At 42.4% G+C, this 16,537-nt stretch overlaps 1 pseudogene; it reads right to left on the bottom strand.

The window, feature by feature from the left end:
• Nucleotides 1–7,275: 7,275 nt before the first annotated feature.
• On the bottom strand, nt 7,276–10,331 carry LOC136470506 (uncharacterized; annotated as a pseudogene).
• Between the last annotated feature and the right edge of the window lie 6,206 nt (nt 10,332–16,537).

Raw genomic sequence — 16,537 nt, 5'->3', positions numbered from 1 at the left:
CCGCATGCAGTACTCTAGGTAGACAACGCCGTGGTCGTGTCTCAAAGGTCGCGCCTCTCCCTCCCGTTTCATGCCGTGGCACGGTGGCAGCACCGACGCACCGTAACGCACCAATGCTGCCTCCGCCACTCATCAGTCACCTCCCTACTCAGGGCCGGCCCTGAGGGCGGGCGGACGGGGCAGTCGCCCTGGGCCCCCAATTCCCTGGGGCCCATCCCAGGTATATATACCGTATATTGCGTGGTTAAGAGGCTAAGAGCTTTAAGCAGCGAATAGTTTCCGTCGTCGCTACCTGTAGGTATGCTGCCTCTCGCTGCAACTGCAACAACATGACGATTTTCATGCGAGCTATTTTTGTGAAGTCGTTTGGTTACTGCAGATAAGTGCGGTGGGTCCTGATGGCTCCAACATATAATTTAGGCTCAGTTATTATATATATAATATTATATATATTATTATTCTTTATTAGAGATAACACATTACGTTGCATTTCATGTAACTCGCTGCTAACTTGCTTTCTTCATCTTCTTCTATTAAACCAAAATTTACTTTACTGCAATTTGCTAGCTTCCTTCACTATCTTCTTGCATCTTCAAAGCGCACATGATTATGCATGCACCCGTACAGTAAAATCTTAACCTGCTTCTTTTATTTCTTTTTTAAATATTTTGTACAAAATCTAGTCAAACGGAAAAAATAAAAAATGAGTATGAGTAGATGAATTAATACAATCACACAGAGAGATTTATAAAGAAGTTTTTTAAGAGTAATTCAAGCGCTTCAAGAGATCCAAACAAGATGGTGATATGGTTGTCAAGGAACCAGAGTATACCATCATTATAGTAACAGAAAATTTGAAGGTATTTATATATATATATATATATATATATATATATATATATATATATGTGTGTGTGTGTGTGTGTGTGTGTGTGTTGTTTCTTTGAATATCGCTTTTGTATATGTAGCTAAGCGTTTATCATTAACTATTTTATACATATAAGTGTTTAAGCATGTGTATATAAGGGGCCCCTAGATTTTGGTTTTGCTCCGGGCCCCTAAAAACGCAGGGCCGGCCCTGATGATGCTGACCTAGAAGTGTACACATATTCCATTGATATGTAATCCTTATTTTCAGCTGTTTCATATGAATTTTGATTTTATAATTGTTATGGTACTTAAATGTTGATTTATGGATTGTTTTCCAGGAAGAAGATGATTATGCTGACATTGAATTTATGGACTTTCCTAGGTCCGTGGTGGGAAGCAACTAGTAAGTATGCTGGAACTGCATGGATTATGGATGAACCAACTATGTTGCATGGTTCATACTTTTAATGAACCTGATATGTATTAATCGTGTATGATTGCATAATAATGGATGTCACCTTCTGAAATTATTATGGCATGAACATTATAAATATGTGTGTCCTATTTTTTAGTAGCTCACGAGCTAAACGAGCGAGCTCGAGCTCACTAACGAGCCGAGCTAAGTTGGCTCTCTAGCTCGTAATATTAACGAGCCGAACCGAACTGGGTCGTTAGGCTAACAAGCCCGCTCGAGCCGGATCGAGCCGAGCCAAGCTGCTTTTTTTTTTCTCTCCCGCGCTAGCTCGTCAGCCATAATAGCTGATCGATTCACTGGGATTCTCCTCTGACTCTGATCGTGAAACAGGTATGCATGCACAGTTGAACAACATGGGAGTCATGGGACGGCCGCAGCACACACAAGAGGGAATAAGAAGCATCGTCCTACCATGTGCCACCTAAGCATAGCATGCATACTATAATACAACATGCAGATAGTACAATTAATTATACGAGTACTTGTTAATATATATACTTAAATAAGTAGCTGACACTGACTGTTCATTTGTTTTATATTTAGAGTATAATTAAGAGCACCGTGTGTCGATCTGTTCGTTGCATGTGCTGTACTTCTTCCGATCCTCTCTCTGCAGGCATCCCGGCATAGAAACAGTACAGTGAGCTTTACGGTTCACTGATTGCTCACTTCTCAAGTTTATCGACTATCGAGCCTAGTTTTTTTTTCAATTACATATAGGTACTTAACACAGAACGATCTCTCGCGATCATATCCATGTGTAACGAACTGATTTATGTAAGTGGTGACTTAAGCGATGTTGTCATGGTTGTCGTCTACAGAATGTGCCATCAGGCTTATTATTACAATTCCAAATGCTCATATATATACCATGTGATGTGCGAGACCCTCAACGATCGAATTAAGCAAAAAAAGGCCTTGTTTAGTTTTGTTCACATGCATGCATTCTCACCTTGTTATTTTATTTCCTTGGGGAAGGATGAATGAAATCAATAAATATCTAGCGAAAACGGTGTGTCTGTGTGTGCATGATCATCCGTCCACTGCAATTTCTTTACATTGGCATCATGTCTGGAGCAAAATTTAAATGATGCAGTATGTGAATGCAAAAGGCTATTTTTGTTTGTGCACTCTTGACTTGTGCATGCTTATCCTGACGACAAGCCGTATCACATTCGTTCAGCCACTGATTATCTTAGATTAGTTACAGATCAGTCCAAATATGCTTCCGTAATCACAACATTAGTTATTTCCACCAAGATATTGATCGTTGGTGTTTTCATTCAATTCTCCACTCTAATCAATATCTATCGATCGATGTATTATGCGAGCATATATGAAGAGACCCCTTTGCATGTCGATGTATACCTGACGTAGTGACGTCGCTTTAGCTGATAATGCTTAATGTTTCAATAATTAGTTAAAATTAAAACTAGGAAAACAAGTTGGTAAAGCCAAAAGATGTTTCTTAAAAAAAAGCCAAAAGATGAACATATAAAAAGTAGCTTTTAAAATTGTCTTCTAAAAGTAAAAGATGTATTGCTTTTTGTTTGCTTATGGGAGATTATATTTCACAGTATACATCTCATTTAATTAATAAGAAACCAATAATTCAAAAGAAACTATTTGTTCTCCTCGGATGAGCTTTTCATCAGAATTTTCTAAAGAAAACATTAACCTAGATAAATAGACCCTAAGTGTTCAGTGGTGTCAAGAAGTTCATGTAAACCCCGGCAGGGGAGTCGCTGGTACAGAACTGAGCATCAGTCCCGGATGGAAAACCCCTTTTAGTCCCGGTTTTCCAACTAGGATTACGAATCTGGGACTAAAGCCCCCTAGTCCTGGTTCTCAGAACCGGGACTGATAGTGGACCTTGAGTCCCGATTGCTATTACCAATCGGGACTAAATGGCCCCTCAGACATTGCACCGGGACTGACATGTTTAGTCCTGGTTGGTGTTTTCAATCGGTACTAAAGGTTTTTTTTTCATTTCATTTCTTTTCATTTTATGATTTCTTTTCAATGCAATTCTTTTTCAATGCATTTTATACAAATTCTGCGCTGCTAATATACATCCACGTATAAGGTTTCGTTCGAGCATTATACATAAATAACACACTAAAATGTATGAAACTACATACTCCCTCCATACTAAAAAATGAAGTCGTTTTGTACAAGGTTTGGGTCAAACATCGGGAATATAAATCATGAATAACTTTTAAGTTGTTGAGTTTGGAAATGTGAAAGCCATATGTATAGATTTGTCTTGAAAAATACTTTCACAAAAATTTACATATATCACTTTTTAATAAATATCTTTATAAAAATAAGTAGTCAAAGTTATGCTTTGGAGACCGTGTCGCTGTCCAAAACGACTTCATTTTTTAGTATGGAGGGAGTATATACAAATATTTCAAGAGGTTGTACATGTATGGAATATGTACATAATAAAGTCACAAAACCTTGTACTCATGTCCTTGGGATTTTATTCAACCCTAATCTTCAGTCGTATGGCTACTAGGTATTAATTCTTTAGGGTCATAGTGGTACGCGCCTTTGGGATCTGACACCTCATCCATAAGAAATCCTGACAATGCCTCTTGAAATGCTTTAATCTGGTGACATCGCATAACCTTTTGCTTCCTCCATTCAATCTTCAATTCGAATGAAAGGAAAAGTATGAATATATATATATATATGATTATATATATCAACACAATGGTAATAAATAAATTGTGTATATTTTTTACGTACTTCGAGGATCTCTTCACTTGTTCTCCTTGAGTACTCCATGATGAACTCGTAGACGTAGTATTCACATAAGTTGTTCCCTAATCCCTGCTGCAGACACCACTTTACGAGAAAAAGATTCATCATCAACCAAGGAAGCATGGTAATAATGAATTGAACTAAATAAAAATGCGGTGACCTAGCTAGTATTTACTGGGTATTGGACTGCATTCAAAGGCACATTCCATTGACCATAATGGCGTTTCTCGGTGAACCTTTTCCAAGCACTACCCAACAAAATAAATAAATGGAGTTATATCAATAAAATGGCATAAGAGAGTATACAGTGTGCGAGACCAAAATCACCGAAGAATATCTATCATTTCTTGGTAATCTTCTCGGGGTTTTATCGCTGAGTCAAAGATCTTTACAATACTCCTGGGTATATCGATGACCAGCAATATCCAGTGATAGCTGCATGTTTATAAGCAGACATAACTCATTAACTAAAGTCAACATGGAGTAAGCAAAATAAAATGGACACAAGATATTAACACTTACTTGAAGTTGTAAGGGAAGAGTATCAGTGTCTTGTCATGTTGATTATCTAAGAACCTAAACAAATTATTCTCCACTTGAGGTCGCCATCTATCATATCGAGTAAGCGTGTCCTTGAATGTGCATTTCGGATCCATAAAACCAATATGAGTTAACCCTTTTCTCTTTAGTTTCAGCATCTCATATCTACATTTATATAGTACAAAAGAATATTAGTGTGAGGATAACTATATATAGACAACAAACTAACATGCAAGTTACTTCAATTGTAGAAAGAATCACTTACAGACACCAACAGTTGAGGAGAGATTTGTCGAGAGCATCCCGGTTTAATAGTTGGTGTAATTCATTGAACTTAATATGTAAAACATCATAGCCATTAAGTAATGCTCTAGTCTAATTCTGACAATAAGCCATGCCTCATCGTTGTCACACACTCTTAAGTACCACTTGTTTATATTAACAAGAACATTTGCATACCCAGTGATGACAAGGACATAGGGTTGACAAGACTCATGCCATACTCATAGGTTCGGTAAATATCAAAGTTGGTTATTGGTATCGATCCTCCCCCAATGAGTTGTTGAGGTGTGAGACCTGTTGTGATCATGAAGTCTTGGAGTGTCTCCCTTTCGATTTGGACCACCTTGTGCTGCTGTACAATCATCCTCAAAAACTAGCGGGTCGATAGATTGCTTAGATTGCAGCCCGAGCTGTACAACATCTTTTCCTGCTCTCTTCGCTTTCTGGGATGTCTTATATGACTTTATCGAGAGAGCGTTCATAGTCCGATAATGGCGAGAGCTTACATGCATCACGCTGCTTTTTCTCGCACTCATTGATTTTTTTTCCTTAGTTCTCGTTGAGCTATGTAGTGCGGCTTTGGCGGGTTTTTTCTGAAGTTCCAACCTCGTTGCTTTTGATTCTGCTAAACTTTTCCGCCAGTTATCCAAATCTTTTTGTGCCGCCGCTTTTTATTCCTCTTCAAACTTCTCATAAGGTAGCTTTTACAATTTTTCTATATATATATATATATTATACTACACTACAATATTTCTATCTATTTTTCTATTTTTTCTATGCAAAAAAAAATAACAAGCACATCACACACACACTCACTTGCTCTCACTCAGTCACTTACACACACTTTATTGATCATCACTCACACACATGTACAACATGATCATCATATTATATCACACATATATACACTATATACTCACCCACTTCAGCAAGGACGAGGAAGGAGAGGATGCCCACGTACAGCGTGCGTGGACGACGGTGGTGAGGCCGGTGGGGTGACGAGCACGAGGTGGGGCCGACGTGGGGTGACGAGGCGAGGCCGGTGTGGGGTGATGCGAGGCATGGCCGGTGGGGTGACGAGCAAGGATGACACGAAGACGAGGCGGTGATGGATCGTCGGAGATGATGCAGACGAGGATGACGCGCTCCGACGACGGGGGCGACATGCGGTGAGGCGCGCGTGCTCATGGAACTGGGGATGAAGAGCGTGCGCGTGATGAGGTAGTCATGGAGGTGATGACGAGGACAAGGCGCTCCGATGAGGACGAGGACGAGGGGCTCCGGCGAGGACGAGGGACGAGCGGTGAGCGGCGCGCGCGTGGACTGCTGGCTAGCCTGAGAGACAAGGCGCGCCCATGCGCATGGAGCCAGGGACGAAGTGTGCGCGTGGCGAGGTGGTGCTAGAGGTAGGTGTGTGGAGCCGACGATGACGAGGACGAGGATCGATGATGGTGGCGAGGATGACATGGCGAGGGCGGTGGTGGATCCAGATCAGATCTGGGCGAGGACGAGGACAGCGATAGATCTAGAACTGGGCACCGCGCACGGACAGGAGAGGCGCGAGCCAGGCCACCGGTGGAGATGGCAAGAGAGGTGCGCGTGTGTGGAGGAGGTGCTGGAGACGATGAGGAGCGGCAGTGGCGCGGTGGCTCTCGATGAAGAATGAGATGATGGAGGGGGAGAAGAGAGGAGGCAGTATTTAGGGGGACCTTTAGTCCTGGGTGAAGCCACGGCCTGGGACTAAAGGTCTGACACTAAGGGTTTGACCTTTAGTCTAGGGTGTAGCCACGACCCGAGAGTAAAGGGAATTTTGGCGAGCCGCGAAAACGCAACCCATCTTTAGTCCCGGGTGATTGATCCACCCAGGAGTAAAGGTGGGTTGTAGTTTGGTTTCCCGTCAGTTTTAAGAAGTTTTTTCTTTTTTATATATTTCTTTTATATATATATGCAGAGAGTTGTTAATTGCCTAGTAAATAAAATATTAGCCAAAAAATACAAAAAAAATCCTGGACCTGATTTTGCATTATTGTACACAAGAAAAATGTGTAACCTAATCTCTTTTGTTTTACCATATAAATATTTAACATAGTGTAAATAATAATCACAATTTTCACCATGCAAAAATGTACTACTTAATTAAAATCATTAAAACTATTGCTTTTCGATAGAAAATTAGTTTTCACATCTTATTAGTGTTGATCATTTGATTTTTCATCGCACATACTCCACAGGAAATTCACCGTCAAGCAGAAAATTCATTTAAACCATAGAAAATATGAAAATACGACAAAAAATCTGAAGTCACAATTATTACATAACATGTCTAATACATCACCATATCAAGTGGGAACAACAATAAACTTCGTCTTGACGTATGTCCCTTGGTTATGATCGTGTCGTAACCATGGAGTGTCCTCATTATTTAGCAGGATGCTTGGGTCACTGTTTACTATAAAGGGTGGAATTCTATCATTCTTTTCATAATCTTCTGATATGTTAGATCTGTCCTCGATTCCCACGATGTTTTTCCCTAAAAGAACTATGTGGCGCTTTAGCTCATTGTCTGAGTCGTTGTCGTTGTTTTTTCCTTTCTTTGGTTTAGTAGACATGTCCTTCACATAGAACACCTGATTCACATCCTTGGCTAAGAAGAATGGTTCATCTCTGTACCCAAGATTGTTGAGGTCCACTGTTGTCATTCTGTACTGATGGTCCACTATTACCCCACCTCCGGTCACCTTCACCCATTGGCACCAAAACAAAGGGACCTTAAAATAAGGTCTATAGTCTAGCTCCCATATCTCCTCTATGCGTCCATAATATGTTTCCTTATTCCCATTTGGGTCAATGACATCTACGCGGACACTATTGTTTTGGTTGGTGCTCCTTTTATCTTGGGCTATCGTGTAAAATGTATTGTCATTTATCTCGTACCCTTTGAATGTCAGGATATGCCAAGATGGTTCCCTAGACAACAAGTATAGTTGCTCATCCGGACTCTCATCACCCTGACATCGTTTTTGCAACCAACAGCCAAAAGTTTCCATGTGTCGACGCATAATCTAGGCTTTAGTCCTCCCCAAGAATTCGGATCATACAATGTCCTTGTGTACCTCGATATACGGATCCACCAAGGAGGAGTTTTGCAGAACTATGTAGTGTGCTTTACGGAAATAATCATCCTCCTTGCCAATATATGCTTTTCTTCCCTAGTGTTCTCTTTTCACTTAGTCTCTCCTCATGTCATGATTCAGGAACACCAATCGGGTCGAGGTCAGTAATAAAATTAACACAAAACTCAATGACCTCCTCTGTTCCGTAGCCCTTGGCTATGCTTCCTTCTAGGCAAAAATGGTTATGAACATATTTCTTCATGACTCCCATGAACCTTTCAAAGGGGAACATGTTGTGTAGGAACACAAGACCGAGAATACAAATCTCTTTGATCAAGTGAAGTAGAAGGTGTGACATAATATTAAAGAAGGATGGTGGGAACACCAACTCAAAGCTAATAAGACATTGGACCATGTCATTCTGTAGCTTTGCTTGATGCGTTGGAATGATTGCCTTCTAAAAAATTACGCTGAGGAATGCACATAGTTTCACGGTGGCTAATCGTACATTTGGAGGTAGAATCCCTCTCAATGCAACCGAAAGCAATTGTGTCATAAGTACGTGGCAGTCATGAGACTTTAAGTTTAGGAATTTCTTCTCTACCACATTTATTATCCCCTTTACATTCGAGGAGAAGCCATATGAGACCTTGATGTTGTTTAGACATTCAAACATGCTTTCCTTCTCTTCTTTGCTAATAGTGTAGCTGGCAGGACTTAAGTACTGGCGTCCATCATCAACCTTCTCTAGATGCAGGTTCTCTCATTCTTTCATACACTGTAGGTCCTGTCTTGCTTCCAGTGTGTCCTTTAGCCTTCCTATACACACCCATGAAGCCTAGCAGGTTCACATAAAGATTCTTCGTCAGGTGCATCACATTGATCGCATTGCGGACCTCTAGGACTTGTCAGTAGGATAGCTCCCAAAATATGGACTTCTTCTTCCACATGAGTGCATGTATGTTAGCATCATTCAGAACAGGTTGGCTGTCAAGTCCCTTCCCAAAGACTACTTATACATCCTTGACAATATTGAATACATCCTCACCACTATGGTTGTCAGGCTTTGTTCGGCGCTCTGCCTTACCTTTAAAATGATTGCCTCTCTTTCTTAGGGCGTGATTCAATGGAAGAAATCGATAATGGCCCATGTACATGACCTTTCAATATTTTTTCAAAAATATACCTTCTATGTCATGAAAACAGTGCGTGCATGTATTATATCCCTTGTTTGGCTGTCCTAAAAAATTACTAAGAGCAGACCAATCATTGATTGTTATGAACAACAATGCTCACATGTCAAAGTGTTCCTATTTGTACTTATCCCACATACGTATGTCTGTGCTGCTCCACAAAAGTAGAAGTTCCTCAACAAATGGTCTCAAGTACACATCAATGTCGTTTCTAGGTTGCTTTGGGCCTTGGATGAGCACTGGCATCATAATGAACTTCCGCTTCATGCACAACCATGGAGGAAGGTTGTAGATACATAGAGTAACAGGCCAAGTGCAATGACTGCTGCTCTGCTCCCCGAAAGGATTCATGCCATCTGTACTTAAAGCAAACCTTAAGTTTCTTGCATCATCTGCAAACTTTAGGAATTCTCTATCGATTGTCCTCCACTAGGACCCATTAGCGGGGTGTCTAAACATATCGTCTACCTTATGGTCTTCTTTGTGCCATCACAACAACTTTGTATGCTCTTTGTTTCTGAACAAACATTTCAAGCGTGGTATTATAGGAGCATACCACATCACCTTAGCAGGGATTCTCTTCCTGGGACATTCACCATCGTCCTCAACATCACTAGGGTCATCTCGTCTGATCTTATACCGTGATGCACGGCATATCGGGCATGCATCCAAATTCTCGTACTTGCTGTGGTAGAGGATGCAGTCATTAGAACATGCATGTATCTTCTGGATTTCTAATCCCAGAGGGCAGACGACCTGTTTTGCTGCATATGTGGTGGTGGGCAATTCGTTTACCTTTGGAAGCATCTTCTTTGTGATAGTCAATAACTTCCCAAATCCCTTGTTAGATACACTATTCTTTGCCTTCCATTGCAGCAATTCAAGTGTGGTACCCAACTTTTTTTGCCCCTCTTCACAAGTCGGGTATAGCAATTTCTTATGATCCTCTAGCATGCGCTCGAACTTGCTCTCATTTTCACTTTTATAGTCTCTCTGTGCATCACAGATGGCCTGACCAAGATCATCAGTGGGCTCATCTTCTACCGCTACCTCTTCTTCAATAGCTACCTCTTCTTCAGCTTCCCCCATTGTAGTATCATCAAAGGCACCGTATTCTGCAAAACCATGAATAATAATGTTTTCATCATCCCCTTCTTCTTCTTCATCTCACTACTATAGATTTGGACATCATTGTCGGCCTCATCACTGTTGGATTCGTGAGAACCGGCAGTGATGTACGCTTCCAAGCTTGAAAACAAGAAAATAATTGAGTCTGGGCTAAAACCAACGTTAAAGGACCACATCACTGTCGATTGTTAATACAAACCGGCAGTGGTGTCTATTTACTATCGGTTGAATTACCAAACCGGCACTGATGTGTACTTCCAGACCCAAAAATTTTATCAATCCCAGTTAACTCCGCATGTCTCCCAACTCCCTCCCAACTCCTAAGCCGGACGAATAGATAAAGCGTCTGAATAGATTAGAATAGGCAACCCAACTCCACCGAATCTCCCCATGCCTCCACACCACACCCGCCTCCACTCCATCGAATCCCTTGTCGGAGAGGGGCTTCTTCCTCCACCTATCCTCGATGAGTGGTGCCAAGCCCCCACGCCTGCTCCCGCTCTTCTACATCACCTCCGCGGCGGCACCGTTCAAGTGAAGATGGAGGACGCTCAGCCATCTTCGACGGAGGTGCTCGAGCATGTGGTGCGGACCCATGGAGGCCGCGGTAGTGACGTGCGGGCATGAGGCCACCCCAGCACAGTGACGTGCTGCCATGGGGAGGCCGGATCCGACCTCCACGCCATCGGATCTGGCCTCCACGCCGCTACTGGAGTTGGAGGGAGAGGAGCGCCGCCGTAGGGAGGCCGGATCCAGCCTCCACACCATTGCCGGAGTTGAAGGGGAGGAGCGCCGCCATGGGGAGAGGGCCACCGCCACCACTCGCTCGCGTTGCTCACGCTGCCCGCACCGCTGTCGCCTCACCCGCTTTCGGATCCGGCGGTGAGGGCGAGGAGGAGCCTAGATCTATCCTCCCCACCACCAGATCTGACTTCCTCGTCACCGGATCTGGCCTCCTCGCCCGCATCGCTTGTGGGAGAGAGGGAGGGGAGAGGGCCGTCGTGCCAGAGGGGAGGAGGGGCGCGCTCACCAAAGGAAGAGGAGGCAGCCACATGTGCCCGCCGGAGAAGGAGGAGGCAGTCGCACTGTGTCTCCTCAGTAATCTCCCTTTCTAGTGCTCCTGTGTCTCCACCGGTGTAGATGAGTTTTTTTGTTGTTGTTGAACCCTGCTCCTTTGTTTGTGATGTACGAATCGATTTATGGATGGGTTGATTTGTGATGTGTTGAACCTTTATCTTTCGTCTGCGATGCACAAATCAATTTGTGGATGAGTTTTTCTGATGTTTTGAATCCATTCTTGGATGAAATGCTTAATGTAGTGGCAGTGGTAGCCAGCGAGCATGGTGGCGGTAGCGGCGGTAACGAGCATGCTCCAGCCAGCATGCTTGTTGGATTGTTTTTTTTTTGTTTTTCTAAATCTTATCACTACTAGGTGAAGCACCGGTAGCAGTAGCCAGCGAGCCTCACTGCTGACATGCCACTGCCAGTTCAAAACCCAGCAGTGAAGGCGGATTTTGAACCGGCAGTGATGTCGATAACTGGGGTAGTGTCTTCTTCCATTACAACACCTCTTTCTCCATGCTTAGTCCAATAAATATAGTTTGGCATGAAACCCGACATGAACAGGTGTTCGTGCAGGATCCTTGAGCAAGAATAATTCATCTCATTCTTACATAGAACACATGGGCAGCTGAAAGCTCTAGTTTGGTTTTGGTTAATTGATGAAACCCTAAGTGCTAACCTAATTTATCAAAGTGATTATGAGATAGGTAGCACTACTCCAAGTAATGAAGCAATGGCGAAGATCATGATGATGGTGATGGCATGGTGATGATCAAATGCTTGAACTTGAAAAGAAGAAAGAGAAAAACAAAAGGCTCAAGGCAAAGGTATAAATAGTAGGAGCTATTTTGTTTCGGTGATCAAGACACTTAGCGAGTGTGATCACATTTAGGTTAGATAGCCATACTATTAAGAGGGGTGAAACTTGTATTAAAATGCGGTTATCAAAGTGCCACAAGATGCTCTAACTCATTACGTATGCATTTAGGATCTAGTGGAGTGCTAACACCCTTGAAAATGCTTATGAAAATATGCTAACACATGTGCACAAGGTGATACACTTGGTCGTTGGTACATTTGAGCAAGGGTTAGAAACTTCACCGATGGAGTGTCCGTCCGTAGAGTGCGGATAGTCCATCGGTGCCACCGGCGCCCTATACAGAAAAGACAGGGGTTCATAGAGTAACCGAACGCTGGTGGTGCAGTGACCGGATGCTGGGTTCAGAGTCTGGTCAGTGACAGCAGTAAGCACACGGTCTTGGTCTTGTGACCGGATGCTGGCGTGTAAACTGACCGGACACTCATGGTCTGAGTCCGGTCAGTGCTGACGTACGCTGACGTGAGGCGCACAGAGTAAACTTTGAGTGACTGGACGCTGGGTGAGTCCGATCAAGCATGACCGGGCATGTCAAGTCGTGAAATTTCGTGTTTGGAACCTTACTAGAAACGATCGGACGCTGGGGTCCTACGTCCGGTCACTTTCTAACTGACGCGTCCGATCATCACTTGACCATTGAGATCGGGCGATTGGCGTTTAAAGCCAATGACACATGGCAAGCATCGGGCGACCGGACGCTGGGGTCCTGCGTCCGGTCGAACTGACCGGAGCATCCGGTCACTCCATGTTGTGCCCAGTGAAGGGGTACAACGGCTCTATTTCGTGGAGGCTTCTATTTAAGCCCCATGGCCGGCTTAAGCTCACTCTCTTGGCTATTTGCATTGACATAGCAACCTTGTGAGCTTAGCCAAAGCCCTCTCACTCATCTCCATCATTGTTTCATCATCATTGTGAGATTGGGATAGAATCCAAGTGCATTGCTTGAGTGATTGCATCTAGGGGCACTTGGTATTCATGTTTCGCTGCGGGATTCACTTGTTACTCTTGGTGGTTGCCGCTACCTAGACGGCTTGGAGCAGCGAGGATCGTTGAGCGGAGGTTGGTGATTGTCTCCGGCTCTGATCGTGGTGATTGTGAGGGGTCTTGTGCCTTTCCCGACGGAGAGCCAAAAGGTAACTCTAGTGGATTGCTCGTGTCACTGAGTTACCTCACTTGTGGGTAGGTTCTTGCAGTGTCCAATTGTGTGGACGAGATTCGTGCAACACCTCTTAGCCGCCGAACCACCAAGTATTGGTCGACACAACGGGGACTAGCGTGCCGGCAAGCACGTGAACCTCAGGAGAAAAATTGGTTGTCTCTTGCCCCTTGGTATTCTCTTGGTGATTGATTTAGTATTTATCTTGTGATTGGTTCACTCCTCTACACGACGGTATAATCACCCTACTCACTCATTTATATTCTTGTAAACTAGTTGTGGCAAGCTCTTTAGTGTAATTAGAATTGAGAGCTTGCTTTGTTATTTTAAGTTCATCTAGTGGAGCTCTTTAGATTAGCAAGATTGAGAGCTCTTAGTGAGTAGTAACATTGCAAGTTGTGTGCCTAGTAATCATTGCAACTAGAATTGTTGGATAGGTGACTTGCAACCCTTGTAGAGGTAAGCAAGTTTATATTTCGCTATTTGTCATACTAATCAAATTGCTCTAGTTGATTTGTAGATTTTTAAATAGGCTATTCACCCTCCCTCTAGCCATATTAGGACCTTTTAGCAGCACATGAAACCATTTCGCGTGTTTGCCTTGGCCACATTTATGAATTCATGCACGCCCCTAATGAACATTGGGGAGCGATGATCCGTGTTGTATTGCCGATTCATCTACATTACATGACATACACCACATCAAAAACTTGAAAAACCCATATTATACAACATGCATTAATTAAAAGATCCAAAATATCCATCAATCAACATGATTAATTAATATCCTATACCACACAGCTGTTTCACGTACTCTCGAACATTAATTTATTAAAGCCTTGATACAATGTAGACAATCCCAAATAGCACTAAACAAACTAAACCTACAATGCACTTCAGTAGAATAAGGATTTCGGAACCAATTCCAACTAAAATAGATAGATCATTCTTCTGCTGGTTCATTGCCATATCATACAAAGGTGCACTCTCATTAGTCGCCTTAGTAGCCTTTGCAAGAGATTTTTGGACGTGCTCAACATACTCTTCCTCCCAGGACAAACCGTCACATGATCCAGTGCCATCCCACTAAAATTACAACAATAAATCAAGAACTTTAATCAAAATTATCATGAAAAATGGCTACAAACCATAACAAAATATGACAAAAAAATAACTCACTTCGTGATCTGGAGATGTGCAGAAGATGTGCCCTTGGTTGGGACCCTTCTTCTTCACCCTGTACTCCCTCACAGTCTTCTGCCCACACTTGTCGCACACAATGAGAGAGAGGTCCGGCCTCAATCGCTTAGAGACCCCATGTGAGGCCGAGGACCCGGAAGCAGTCGTCATCTATGACTCTCTATACTCATTTTCATCAACTACTATAAATTTCTTATTTTGTGAACTATGAAATTAAATGAGCTATATACTAAAAAAATCTTATATTTCTCTATTTATAAACCATGAAATGAGGCTAGGTGCATACTATCAAGTGATTTTGAGCTCAAATGGCATATAAATAAAAAATACCCACCATTATTCCCAATCTAGAAAACCAAAAATTCCTATATTTCTAGACCATGAAATGAGGCAATGAAAGGTGCATACTAGTTTTGATGTACTACTATAAGCTTCCTTCATCTTCATATTCAAGCTATCAAGCGATTTTGAGATCAAATGGTGTATAAATAAAAAAAATCCACCATCATTCCTAATAAAAAAACCACAAATTTCTCTATTTCTAGACCACGAAATGAGCCATGCTAGTAATGAAACATGGGAGGATGAAGTTGGTAACCTTTAGAACCGAAGAATGGATGGAGGAATGAAGTCTTCACCAATCCCGCAAGCATGAACTCCTTCCACGAGGAAGAACAGAGAGCAGGCAGAGAGCTTGAAATGGCTCGGGCTGGGGGAGGAAGAAGAAGAAAGTATATAGCCTAGGACATGTAGTCCCGATTTGTGGTATAAACCCATATTATAGGTAGAATTCTAGTCCCGGTTGGAGCCACCAACCGGGATTAAAGGTTTAGTCACGGCAGGTAGCTCCAACCGGGACTAGAGGGTGACCTTTAGTCCCGGTTTGAGCCACCAACCGGGACTAATGGTCCCCTCCTGCTCCCCTCTTGCAAAAGCTACGCCTCTAGCCATTGGGCAGGGGACTTTAGTCCCGGTTGATAGCTCCAACCGAAACTAATCATTTCTTTAGTCCCGGTCTAAAAATCACCGGGACTAAAGCCTTACACCGAAAGTCTCTTCTCTAGTAGTGAGTCATCTCTCCAATAATAAATAAGGAACATTAACATGCATGGTTTTCAAAAGAATACTTTGGCCAGTATTTGTTTGTTACATATGTTTAAAAAAACATTGTACAAGTATACTTTTATGAAACTAAATTTCAAAACAACAAATATCCGAGGTCAAAACATATAAAAAGTAATAATATACAACCAAAGTTTGGAATAATTGACTTATGACACCCTGAAAACATCAGTTATTTAGAACTGGAGGGACTAATAATTTAATTATGTATCACATCCCTTGGTGCACATATATTTGCCATCTCTTCAGATCTAGCAATTAATACGCAATATTCTTGATTAGTAAGCTAGGTGGCTAGCTAGCATATATATATATAGGCAAATCGTACTTTAGTGTCAAGGATAACTGTATAGCTAGCTAGCTAAGCATCACACATTATACAAACTGAATAATTAGATTATCTCTTGCCAGTGGGTAGGGAGTATAATAAAATAAACTAGTGACGCTAATGAGTGGGGTACATCACCTATCCTGTCCATACGCCAATGCCCTGTTCACACTTAACTAAATCTGCCCGGGTTCTGACGTTGCTCCGAATACGTGGATCAATATTCCACTCAAAATGCCCAAAGGTGCTTGAAATAAAAAATATACTACTGGTTTCAGTCACTTGAAAATTAGGAAAACTGCCCATGAAGTTTTCCCATAAAACTTGTGTTGTGTGTGAAGCCCAATTAAATACTACGATCGATGGATCTGTCCCTGTACTACATCGATCCTTGCATTGGTGTCATTTCGATCTGCAGCTGA

Source organism: Miscanthus floridulus, chromosome 8 (assembly GCF_019320115.1).
Source record: "Miscanthus floridulus cultivar M001 chromosome 8, ASM1932011v1, whole genome shotgun sequence".
Classification (NCBI taxonomy): domain Eukaryota; kingdom Viridiplantae; phylum Streptophyta; class Magnoliopsida; order Poales; family Poaceae; genus Miscanthus; species Miscanthus floridulus.
Note: the sequence above shows the minus strand (reverse complement) of the source record. Positions and strands in the feature narration are given on the sequence as shown.